Here is a 12,219-nt window from a genome sequence, read left to right as displayed (position 1 = left end):
CAGTCCCTTTTGCTCTGGTTATTTTGGAGATGATGCCTAGAAAACTATTTGCCAGGGCTGGCCTTGAACTGTGATCATCCAAATCTCAGCCTCCCAATATCTAACTAGGATTATAGGTGTGAGCTACCAGCGCCCAGCATGTATAAAACTCTTAAGAAGAGTTAACATCAATACTTCTCAAACTATTTCATAGAATTGAAAAAGGAGGAAATCTTTCCAAACTTATTCTGCAAGGTCATTATTACCCTGTTTCCAAAACCTGACAAGGACTAATCAGTAAAAGAAGGCTATAGACCAATATGCCCAATGAACATAGACGTAAAATCCTCAACAAAATACTAGCAAATCAAAATCAGTAGCATATAAAAAAAAAAAATCACACACCATCGATAAGTTGGTTTCATTCCAGGGATACAAGGATGGTTCATCTTACACAAATCAATAACATATCACATCACACAAATAGAATGAAGTATAAAAATCATATGATCATATCAGTAGATGCAGAAAAAGCATTTGATAAAAACCCAACATCCCTTCATAATAAAATCCCTAAACAAATTAGATATAGAAGGATGCTACTGCAACATAATAAAGGCTGTATATGACAAACCTATAGCCGACATCATAATGAATGGAAAAAATCTAAAATAATTTCATTTTAAATCTGGAATCTAATAACATATTTTATATGTTATTAGAAATTTTAGCCAGAACAATTAGGCAAGACAAAGAAATAAGAGACATACAAATAGAAAAGGAGGAAGTCAATTGATCCCAGATAATGTGATTTTCTACATAGAAATGCCTAAAGATTCCATCAAGAGAACATTAGAACTTATAAATGAAGGCCATAAAGTAACAAAATGCAAAAACATACAAAAATCAGTATCTTTTCTGTCTACCAAGAATGAATTTACTGAGAAAAAAATTGCAAAAGCAATCCCATTCACAATAGAGACACACATACACACACACACACACACACACACACACACAAATACCTAGGAATAAACTTAAGTGAAAGACTTCTACAATGAGAATTATAAAACAATGAAGAAAGAAACTGAAGCAGACACTAAAAAATGGAAAGACCTCCCTATGTTCATGAATTATAAGAATTAATTATTGTTAAAGTGTCCATACTACTTAAAGCAATCTATACATTCAATAGGATATCAAAATGCCGATGACATTTTTCACAGAACTAGAAAAAAACAATCCTGAAGTTCATATGGAAGCACATAAACCCCAAATAGCCAAAACATTCTTGAGAAAAAAGAACATCACAATAGCCAATTTCAGAGCTGGTAGAGTGGCTCAAGTTGTAGAGTACCTGTCTGGCAAGCATGAGACCCCAAGTTCAAAACTCAGTACCACCCATACACACACACACGCACACACACACACACACACACACACACACAAGAGGAACAATAGCATATTTCAAGACTTACTACAGAGCCATAGTAACAAAAACAGCACAGTATAGGCATGAAAACAGAGATACAGACCAATGGAACAGAATAGAAAAGACAAAAATAAATCCACACCTCTACAACCTGTTCTCCACAAAGATGCCCAAAACGTACATCATTGAAAGGACATCTTTAACAAATGGAGCTAGAAAACCTGGATATCCAAACACAGAAGATTGAAACTTGACCCTTATTGCTCATCCTGTACAAAAATCCACTCAATATGTATCAAATTTTGGAATTACTAGAGGAAAACAGAAAAATTTAAGATAACAATACAGGCAATGATTTTCTGGGTAGGACTTCTAGAAGCACAGGAAACAAAAGCAAAAGTTGACAAAAGAGATTTCAAACTAAAAAGCTTCTGCACTGCAAAGGAAATAATCAACAAAGTGAAGAGATCTACAGAATGGGAGAAAATATTTGTCAGCTATTTACCTGACAGATGGCTACTATCCAGGATATATAAAGAACTCACAACACTTAAAAATATGTAATCCAGTTAAAAACTGGACCAATGACCTGAATTTCTTCTCAAAAGAAATACAAATGACTAATGAATATATGAAAAAATGTTCAATATTATTAACTATCAGAGCAATGCAAATCAAAACTACAGTGAGGTACCATTTCATCCCAGTTAAAATGGCTATTATCAAAAAAAAATAATAAAAAAGAAATGCTAGCGAGGATGCTGGGGCTGGGGGTGGGAATTATACACTGTTGGTAGAATTGTAAATTTCACCGCTATGGAAAAATAGTATGAAGGTTACTCAAAAAGCTAAAAATAGAATTACCAGGTGATCTAACTGTCCCATTCCAGGGTGCATATATCCAAAGGAAATGAAGTCAGCCCATAAGAGATACCGATATGCTCATGCTTATTGTGGCACTATTCACAATTGCTAAGACATGGAATCAGCCCACATGCCCATCAATACATGAATGGATAAAGAAAATGTATTACTCAGTCATAAAGAATAAATTCATGCTATTTGTAGGAAAGTGGATGGAGCTACAGATCATTATGTTAAATGAGGAGACACAGGAAGACAAGTATCACAAGCTCTCTCATAGGTGGAAACTAAAAAGAAAAGACCTCAAAGTTTAAAAAAAATTATTACAGACTACTAGGAACTGGAAAGGAGTGGGGAAGGGTGAAGGTAGAAGCAGGGTGAATATTAATGACCAGTGCATGATGTAGGTATGTATAGAAATATCACAGTGAATCCCTTTAATATATATAATTACTGTGCTAATAATTACAATAACTAAGAGCAATTTTCATTTCAGTTTTAAAAAAACTGTTTTGAAGCTTTGCTTCTGTTATCAATTCCAAATATCGTTTTTCTCTTGTATGGTTTCTTCCTTCCCTCTCTCCCTTCTCTCCTTCCCTCCCTTTCCTCTCTCTATTCCATCCCTTTATTTTATTTTATTTTTTGGCAGTACTGGGGTCTGATCTCAAGGCCTTGTGCTTGCTAGGTAAGTGCTCTACCCCTGAGCCCTTGCACAGTTCCATAGGATGGACACAGGTATGCGTTCCTTTTGCTATTCACTGGCCAGACTCACCTCTTGCACATCCCAGGTAAAAACTTGCATCTGGAAGACACAGTACAAATGATGGACTTCCCTTCATCCTTCGCGAGGCCACTTCCCGAGATAAAAGCTGTAATTCACAACAGTCCTGCAAGGAAACACAGACGATACTTGGCCACTAGATCGTTTAGGGATGTTTCAAACCAAATAAAGATAATTTTCAGCTTTTCTATCCACTTGTAGGGGGTTTGGGGAGCAATCATGGAGAAATGGAAACTCAGCTTCAGAGTCAGCCAAACATGGGTTCCATTGCAGATTGGCCATTTGGGAGACACTGGTCAACTTGGTTGTGTTTTCATAGATATAAAATGAGTGTAAGAATCACTCCAACAAGAGAACTGTTCCAAGCATTCAAAGAGGTATCAGGGACAAAAGGAAGAGTAGAGCCTCTGCTATTTAGGAATTTCCCATCCATTCCCCCTGCCCAGGTTTTATTCTAGGAAGGGTAGGAAGCCTTTGGAAAACAAACAAGAAGCATCAAGGCCCAACTTTATTTTTTTTTTGCAGGGGTTTGCAGTTTGTAGTACTGGGGTTTGAACTTAGCGATTCATGCTTGCTAGGCAGATGTTCTACCACTTGAGTCACACCCTCAGCCATTTGCAGCTTTAGTTATTTTTCAGCTAAGGTCTTGGTTTTTGCCTGGGACCAGCCTAAAATGGGATCTTACCTACAGCCTCCCTCATAGCTGGAACCATAGGTTTGCTCTACCATGCCAGGATTTTTGATTGAGATGAAGTCTCACTAACTTTTTGCCTGGGCTGGCCTAAATCCTTGATACTCCCAATCTCTATCTTCTGAGTGGCTGGGATTACAGGATGCACTGGGCCAAAGGGCCCAATTTTTGTTATGAAACAATCACCCTGGTTGCTATATTCAGTGCAGATTACCAGAGACAAGAGAGGAAGCAAGAGGACTGTTTTGTGGCAACCACAGCAATCCAGGCACACTAAATTTTATTTCCCTTTCCCTTTACTGAATGAGAACACAGAACTGCATGCAAGGGAAAAAACAGAGTGGGCTTCTGAGCCCATATTCCCCAGGGCATCTGTCCCCATACCAAGGTCCTTAGATACTTCTTTGTAGAGAAAGTCTTGTGCCTTTCCTAATGCCATCTGACACTCCTGCTTTATTTGGTGGAGGAGTAACTGCTTCCACATCTGGGTGCCCTGGCAGATGAACTCACAGAAGTGCCATTTCTTCAGACTCAGCCTTCTGGAAACAAAAGTCACAAACTATTAGGCTGCCCCCCAGCAGTTCACCTCCTCAAAGCTATTGTCACATCACCTGAATCTTTTTTCATGTTCACCTTACTGTGTGCCTCTCACACACAGGTATCCATAGGCCTAGGTGCTCAGCTCAAGTGCATAATTAAACAGGTTCCTCTCCCCTTCTCACCATACTCTGTCCTTTTCCTTACGGCCCCAGGTGATCATTCTCTGCAATCTTATTGATAAGCAGATAATCAGTACCCAAGTGTTGGTGTTGCCTCTGCTCTCATTTGTTCTGGGAGCTGGGTCCACACAGGTTAATCAAACACCATCCCAGCTCTCAAAACCCACCCATCACTGCTAACACAGGCACTCAGGGTTCCTGTGGGAGTTCAGAGGAAGGAAGGTCGATTTCGTAGGGCTTGAAATGGGAGCCTCAAGGACTATTTAGTCAACAAAATGACTCCCCTGTATCAGCGCCCTTTTCATTTAACAAAATTTTTGGTCCTCAGAGTAAATGATGTTCGGTGTATCATTCTGCAGCTTTGCAAATTCGGGCTCCAACTGATAAAGAGAAATGAATAGACACTGGTGTGTATGAGCTAAATGGATGGGTTTGAACACATAAATTTAAGGAATGAGAGAAGGTTATATAGGTGTGAGTTCAGGGTAGCCAAGTTCCCATGGCTGAGGTTGAGAGGTGAAATAGGCCTTCTGCAAGAATTGACATGCTGGAGGAGTGTGGGCAGGTTGCTGGTCTATTCAGACAGCAGTGGTGGGTGGAGAGCCCTTACCTTGCACACTTGAGAAGACTGTAGCAAGCTGATTACATCCAGGTAGGAGAATATTATCACTAATGGCACATCAGGCAACTGGATCTCCATATTATGCAGCCTGAGCCCACATCTAGTCTCCTTTCTCCTCTTCTGGGTGTTCTCATTTAAAGGCTTGGCCAAAGTCTGCTGCACATGGAGGGAGCCCTGCTCACAGCCCATTTAGCTGTGATTGAAACAAGCTGTAGGTGGGCAGACTCCTAGCCTGACCTCCACTCAGGCTTCTTTCTTGGGGCCAGATCCACACAGCTGAAGGAGTCTCTTCCTAAACTCACTCGCTAGTATTGTTCATTGCGCATATGAGATAAACATCACCTTCCTCACACCATGACTTTTCTGTCAGAAATGTCAACACCCATACCTTGAACAGTTTTAGTTCTCTATGTGGCACCCGTTAAGTTGTTCCAAATTACTGGGGTAGGGAATCTGCTTGCCACATTTATGTGTCTGCCTTGAGACATTGAATCAGGTCAGAAGAGCTCATCTCTTAGTGCCAATACAGCTTCTGGGTTTTTGCCTTTGTGCATTTAACTTTCTAGTAGAAGGGGAAAGAAACATCCCACAGATGTCTCCATAAAAGTCTATGCTAAGGGAGCAGGCCTTGTCTGAGATGGCTCTTACAGCCAGTGTCTGCCCATGATGTAACAATTTCCTACAGTTACAATCTCCCAAGAACTGGACAACTCATTCCAGTATTTTCTATAGAGGGTGTCATGGAATGAATGTTTGTGTCCCTCCAAAATTCATGTGTTGAAATTCTAACCCCCAGGATATTTGGAGGTGAAGACTCAGGAGGTAACTAAGTCATAAGGAGCTGTCATAAATGGGATTTATATTCTTATAAAAGAAATCCCAGGCAGCTCTCTCTCCTCTTTCTGCCTTGTGAAGACACAAAAAGTCAGCAGTCTGCAACCCAGAAGAAGACCTTCACTGGAATGCTGCCATGCTGTCTCCCTTATCTCAGACCGTGGCCTCTAGGATCGTGAGAAAGAAATTTCTGGCCCAGTGCCAGTGGCTCATGCCTGTGATCCTAGCTACTTAGGAAGCAGAGATCAATGAGGATTGCAGTTCGAAGCCAGCCCTGGAAAATAGTTTAGGAGACTATATCTCAAAAACAAAAAAAAGAAAGAAAGAAAGAAAGAAAGAAAGAAAAAATCACCAAAAAAGGGCTGGTGGAGTGGCTCAAGTGGTAAATCTCTGAGTTCAAACCCCAGTGCTGCAAAAAACAAACAAACAAAAAATTTCTATTGTCTGTGAGCCACCCAGTATTGGTATTTTGTTACAGCAGCTTGAATGGAGTAAGATGGGGATCCCTTTAAACAGCTGCCTCCCCTGATCCACATGGCAGCTCTCAGGAGCACCATTTTTCTCCAATGTTATCTACTCCATTAGCCAAAACCAGGTAAGTAAAAGTCCTCTTTCTTAGAATTTGGAATAGAATGGAAAACTTTTCATATTGACAGGGTCATGAAATATAAACCTGATAACTATGTTTTTTATTCTGTTAAATTAGATTCTATGATATTCTGATATATAAGTTTTGGTTTTCATCTATAGGTCCAGGATCATAATTCCTTCCCCTAGGCAGACCATAGAAACTAGAATTTCTCTTCCCCAAGGCAGGTCATACAAAGTGTAATCTTCCCCTACTTTTTTATCTTAGAACTAGCCATAAAGAAATTCTCTGAGGACTGGGGGTGTGGGTCAAGAAGTAGAGTGCTTGCCTGGAAAGCTCAAGGCCTTGAATTAAAAACCCCAATACTGAAAAGATAGAGGGGGAGAAATGACCCAAACAATGCATGCACATGTCAATAAATGAATAAGAAAAGAAAAGAAAAGATAGAAAAAGGAGAGAAAGAGGAAGAAAGCAAGCAAGAGAGAGAAAAAGAAATAGGAAAGAAAGAGAGAAAGAAGGAAAGAAAGAAGAAAAAAGTAAAAGGAAGGAAGGAAAGAAAGAAGAAAAAAGTAAAAGGAAGGAAGGAAAGAAAGAAAATTCTCAGATTTACCCCTGTCTGATAGAAGGTTACAAGACCTTTCTCCAAGCATTCCAGATAGATGCTGTCCTATACCCATACCTGGGAGGAAAGAATGCTAAAGAATCTAAACAGGCTTGACCAGGTTTCCCCAGCAGCCTGTTAACAATCATGCCCATGCAATGAAGTCTCCATAAATAGCCAAAAAGACAGCCAAAGGTAAATTTCTGGATAGCTGAACACCTGGAGGTTCCTGGAGGGCCGTGTGTCCAGTGGAGGCATGGAAACTCCATACCCTCTCGCCCATACCTCAATCTATGCATTTCTTCATCTGTATCCTTTGTAATACTATTTATAACAAACCCATAAACATACTTCCCAGTAGAACCCAAGGAAGGGGTTATGGGAACCACAATTGATAGTCAGAAGTTCTGGAGGCCTAGATTTGCAACTAGGTCTGAAGTGGAGGCAGTCTTGAGAACTGAGCCCTAAACCTGTGGGATCCCATGAAAATAGTTTTAAGTATCAGGACAGCAGACTTTGCTGCCACAAAACTGAAGGTTAGAGTGAATGTGAAATGCCTGAAGAAGCAAATACAGAGCCTGAGGACAGGACTGCTGCCCACGGCAGAGAACCAGGTGCCTCCTTTGTAGCTTTCTCTGACTTGATGATGGCTCTGGCCTCTTCCTGTGAATAATCAATTTAGACGTTCAAAAGCAAGGCTTACCTGTCATCATGGCCTCTTACAGCCACGAAGTCACTCTTAGTCCAAATCCTCAAGCCTGGACATTTCCCATCCATGTGGGAGAGTTGATTGTTTTATAATTGTTTTACTATATAGAAAACGGTTTAGGGTTTTTGTTGTTGTTTATTTGTTTTGTTTTTGAGACAGGATTTCACCATGTAGCCCAGGCTGGCCTCAGACTCAGGGTTCTCCTGCCTCTGCCTCTAAGTGCTGGGATTACAGGTATGCACCATCACACCTGGCTTTGTTTAGTCTTCTGAATTTTAAAAGGGTTGAGAAAAATTTTGTATCATCACAGAATAAGTTGTTTTTTTTTTTTTTTCCCAATTGAGCAAGGTCTGAATTTGGGGGAGAAATTACATTTAAACAGATACTCTTAGTGGTTTCACTGAAGCCAGTGGCTTCACTAAAATGTCATGTGGCAAAATGACAATCAAATCATTCAGGTCCTGATGTTCCACAATGTAACATGGATGAAGATTGTTATTGAACTGGTTTCCTAAGGCTGCCTAACAAATTACCATAAAGTAAGTGTCTTGAGCAGCAGAACTACATTCTTTCCCAGATCTGGACACTATGAGTCTGCAGGGTTATGTTCCCTCCGGGAACATAACCTCCTCCTCCTCCTCCCCCTCCCTTTCTTCTTCTTCTCCTCCTCCTCCTCATATTCCTCCTCCTCCTTCTTCTTCATAGCACTGGGGATTTAACTCAGGGCCTCATGCTTGCTAGGCAGGTAATCTACCACTTGAACTATTTCCCCAGCCCTTGTTTTAGATCTTTTTCATATAGGGTCTCACATTTATACCTGTGCTGGCCTAGATCGTGATCCTCCTATTTATACTTCCCACGTAGCTGGGCATATCACCATGCCCAGCTATGGGTTGAGATGGGATCTTGCAAAATTTTTGCCTGAGCTGGCCTCAAACCACAATCCTCCTGATCTCCACCTCTTGAGTAGCTAGGATTATAAGAGCCTGACTGCCTCTGACAGGTTCTGGTGACTGTCCTGGTATTCCTGGGCTTGTGGAAGCATCATTCCAATCTCTGCCCCTGTCTTCCCATCTCACTCTTATCTGTGTACATCTTCTTCTGTATGTCTTTCCAAAAAGGATACCTATGCCGGGTACCAGTGACTCATGCCTGTAATACTAGCTACTCAGGAAGCAGAGATCAGGAGGATCACCATTTGAAGCCAGTCCAGGCAAATAGTTTGTGAGACCCTATCTTGAAAATACCCATCACAAAAAAAAAGCTGGAAAAGTGACCCAAATGGTAGAATACCTGCTTAGCAAGCATGAGGCCCTGAGTTTAAGCCACCAAAAAAAAAAAAAAAAAAAAAAGAAAAAGAAAAGTTAAAAAAGAAAAATAAATAAAAAGGATACCTACCTGTTTAGGGCCCATATGGATAAACCAGGATAAGCTCCTGGTCTTGAGATCCTTAATCTAGTCACATCTTTTGCCATATAAGGTAATGTTCTTTTGTCATATAAGGTAATATAGGTTCCAGGGATTAGGACATGGTCATACTTTTAGGAGGGGTTACCATACAACCCACTACCATTATCAAGTAAAGATGTATTCACATGTCCACTTTGGCTTTAAATTTTAGAATAATTATTTTAGCAACATTATCATGAAATTCTGAACAAGAGTACACCAAGATTCTTTGCATTTCCCTGATGGAGTGCACCAAGAATCTTAACTAACTTCTAGTGGAAAGCAGTTGTGTCCTAGAGGAAAGCAGCAGGAATGAGGTGGCTTGATGTCTGAGGCTGGGTTAAAGTGGCCATGCACGTGTTATAAAGTTGTTTTGGGAAATCTGCTGACACAGTCTTCAAGCTGCCAGGTAAGAAGTTTGGCTATTCTGAGGTTTCCATGGTGAGAGACCAAGTGAAGAGACCTCACACAGAGATGGAAGAAGAGGGATGCCTGAGAACCCCAGACATCAGATGTGCAGAGAAAGAAGCCTTTGCGATGCCTGCAGCCCCAGTGCCCATGTGACTGTAATCACACTAGACCCTAAGCAAGCACTGCACTGCTGAACCGTGTCATGTTCCACAATCAACTGCCAGATTAACAGGCAAAATAGTGATGATTATTATTTTCAGTCGATGGATGGGAACAATGTATGTTGAAGTTAAAATCAATAGGATTTACTGATGGACTGGCTATGTGCCAAGTGAGAAAAAGATAGCATGCAAGGATAACTCCAAGAATTTTGGCCTGAGAAGCTGGCAGAATATTCATATGAGCAACCAATTTTGAATAAAGGTGGCAAGGTAACTCAATAAGGGAATGGTGCTCTTTTCATCAAATGCTTCTAGGAGACCTAAACCTCTATAGGGTTAAAAATAAACTTTGCAAGACATGAAAATACTTTCACCGAAGAGGATATAAGACAGAAATTCAATTCAGGAATGGGGGTGTGTGGAGAACAAAGGAGAATGATGGAGGGGGTAAATTCAACTAATATATATGTGTGTGTGTATATATATATATATATATATATATATTTTTTTTTTTTTTTTTTTTTTTTTGCAGTACTGGGGCTTGAACTCAGGGCCTTCACCTTGAGACACTCCACCGGCCCAATTTTTTGTGATAGGGTTGTTCTGAGATAGGGTCTTGCAAACTATTTTGCTGGGGTTGGCTTCGAACTGCAATCCTCCTGATCTCTGCCTCCTGATCAGGTGCCCAGCAACTATGATATAAGAACTTTTGCAAATGTCACCATGTGTCCCCAGTACAACAATAATATGATAATAAAAAAAATAAGTAAATAGATGTTCAACATCATTAGTCATTAATGGAATGTAAATTAAAACCACACACAATGAAACATCATTACATTCTTAGCAGAATGGCTAGCATACCTGGGTGCTGGTGGCTCACGCCTATAATCCTAGCTACTCAAGAGGCAGAGATCAGGAGGATTGAGGTTTGAAGCCAGCCCAAGCAAATGGTTTGAGAGACCCTATCTTGAAAATACCCAACACAGAAAAGGGCTGGCAGAGTGGCTCAACTGGTAGAGCACCTGTTTAGCAAGAGTGAGTCCCTGAGTTTAAACCTCAGTACCACAAAGAAAAACAACAATAACAAAAACCAGAATATCTAAAATAAAAAAATAAATAACAAGACAAAATATTGCCTAGCATGTGGAGAAACAGGATCACTCATACATTGCTGGCAGAAATGTAAAATGTTACAGCCACTCTGAAAAAGTTCTGTGGTTTCTTATAAAGCTACATATACTGCCATCATAGAAGTTGTATTCCTGAGCATTTATGCTAGAGGAAAGAAAACTGAGGTTCACACAAAATATCTTGAGCTAGAATAACAAAGTTGGAGGGCTTATACTTACTAATTTTGAAATTTACTCTAAATCTATAGTAACAAAGATTGTGTGGTATTGACATAAGGACAGACATATGCTAATTGCATGGCTTGTCCTGTCTACTTGTTCCTTCATGACAGTCATTGCTGTGTTGGCATGGCTTACAACATCCTGATAAAACAGGGCTGGGATGTAGCTCAGTGGTACAGCGCTTGCCTAGCATGCATGAGGCCCTGGGTTCGATCCCAGCACCAAAAAAGAAAAGACAAAAAAAAAAAAAAAACCAAACAAATCCTGGGCACACATTTTAGGACACACAGATGGGAGCTGAGGTGCAGAGTGGTTAGGTAACTTGTCCAGGGTCCTGCACCTGGGGAGTGGCACACAGCTGTTATGAACCGTGGGCAGCTGGCTCTGCAGCCAATGCTCCTAAGCTGCTGCTACATTCTAATGTCTACAAGAGAAGAGAGAACTGGGAAATTTTGGAATGATTAGAAAAGAGTGAAAATGAATGTATTTTTGGAGTCTTATGGGTGGAATGCCAAACAACTGAAAAAGGTGTAAAGAATAAAAATGCAGTGGGCTGATAAAATAGAATGTGTTGCCAGCAGAGTGGTGAGGAAAGAAAAGATGGAGATAAGAAAACATGAGATATGCTCAAAGAAATAAAGAAAAGAAGTGCTGGTTAAAAATAGGAAAGATCACAGAAGAAAATTCTTTAAAATGACAGACAGAAATCCCTAAGAGAGAATGTGTGAAAGAGAGATTTAAGAAGGACCCCAGATAAGTCAGCCTGACTCAGATATGGTTAGAGGGCACTCACCTGTACTGTGTGGATAGGACATGGCTGACAGCCTATTACAGGGGTCACTCAGGGTGATCTCAATTCACATCAGGATATTATTACCAGGCTTGACACATTCCCTGGTGGGAGTCTCTGAAGAGGGTGAAGAGAGAAGTAAATTATGTTTCTACTGCAAAGTAGTTTAGGGACAAGCTTATTCTTCTAATTACACAGAAAAACAAAATAATAGGCTTGGAATGGCAGCTTT

General features: G+C 40.4%; 1 long non-coding RNA gene across 1 annotated transcript; it reads right to left on the bottom strand.

Annotated features, from left to right (window-relative positions):
* Positions 1 to 3,047: 3,047 nt before the first annotated feature.
* On the bottom strand, positions 3,048 to 12,097 carry LOC141418530 (uncharacterized). The gene is made up of 3 exons (XR_012443158.1): positions 11,991 to 12,097; positions 4,132 to 4,286; positions 3,048 to 3,162 (listed from the first exon to the last, which is right to left on the bottom strand). It is a non-coding gene; the product is annotated as an uncharacterized lncRNA (long non-coding RNA).
* Between the last annotated feature and the right edge of the window lie 122 nt (positions 12,098 to 12,219).

This window comes from Castor canadensis, chromosome 17, assembly GCF_047511655.1.
Source record: "Castor canadensis chromosome 17, mCasCan1.hap1v2, whole genome shotgun sequence".
Taxonomy (NCBI): Eukaryota; Metazoa; Chordata; class Mammalia; order Rodentia; family Castoridae; genus Castor; species Castor canadensis.
Note: the sequence above shows the minus strand (reverse complement) of the source record. Positions and strands in the feature narration are given on the sequence as shown.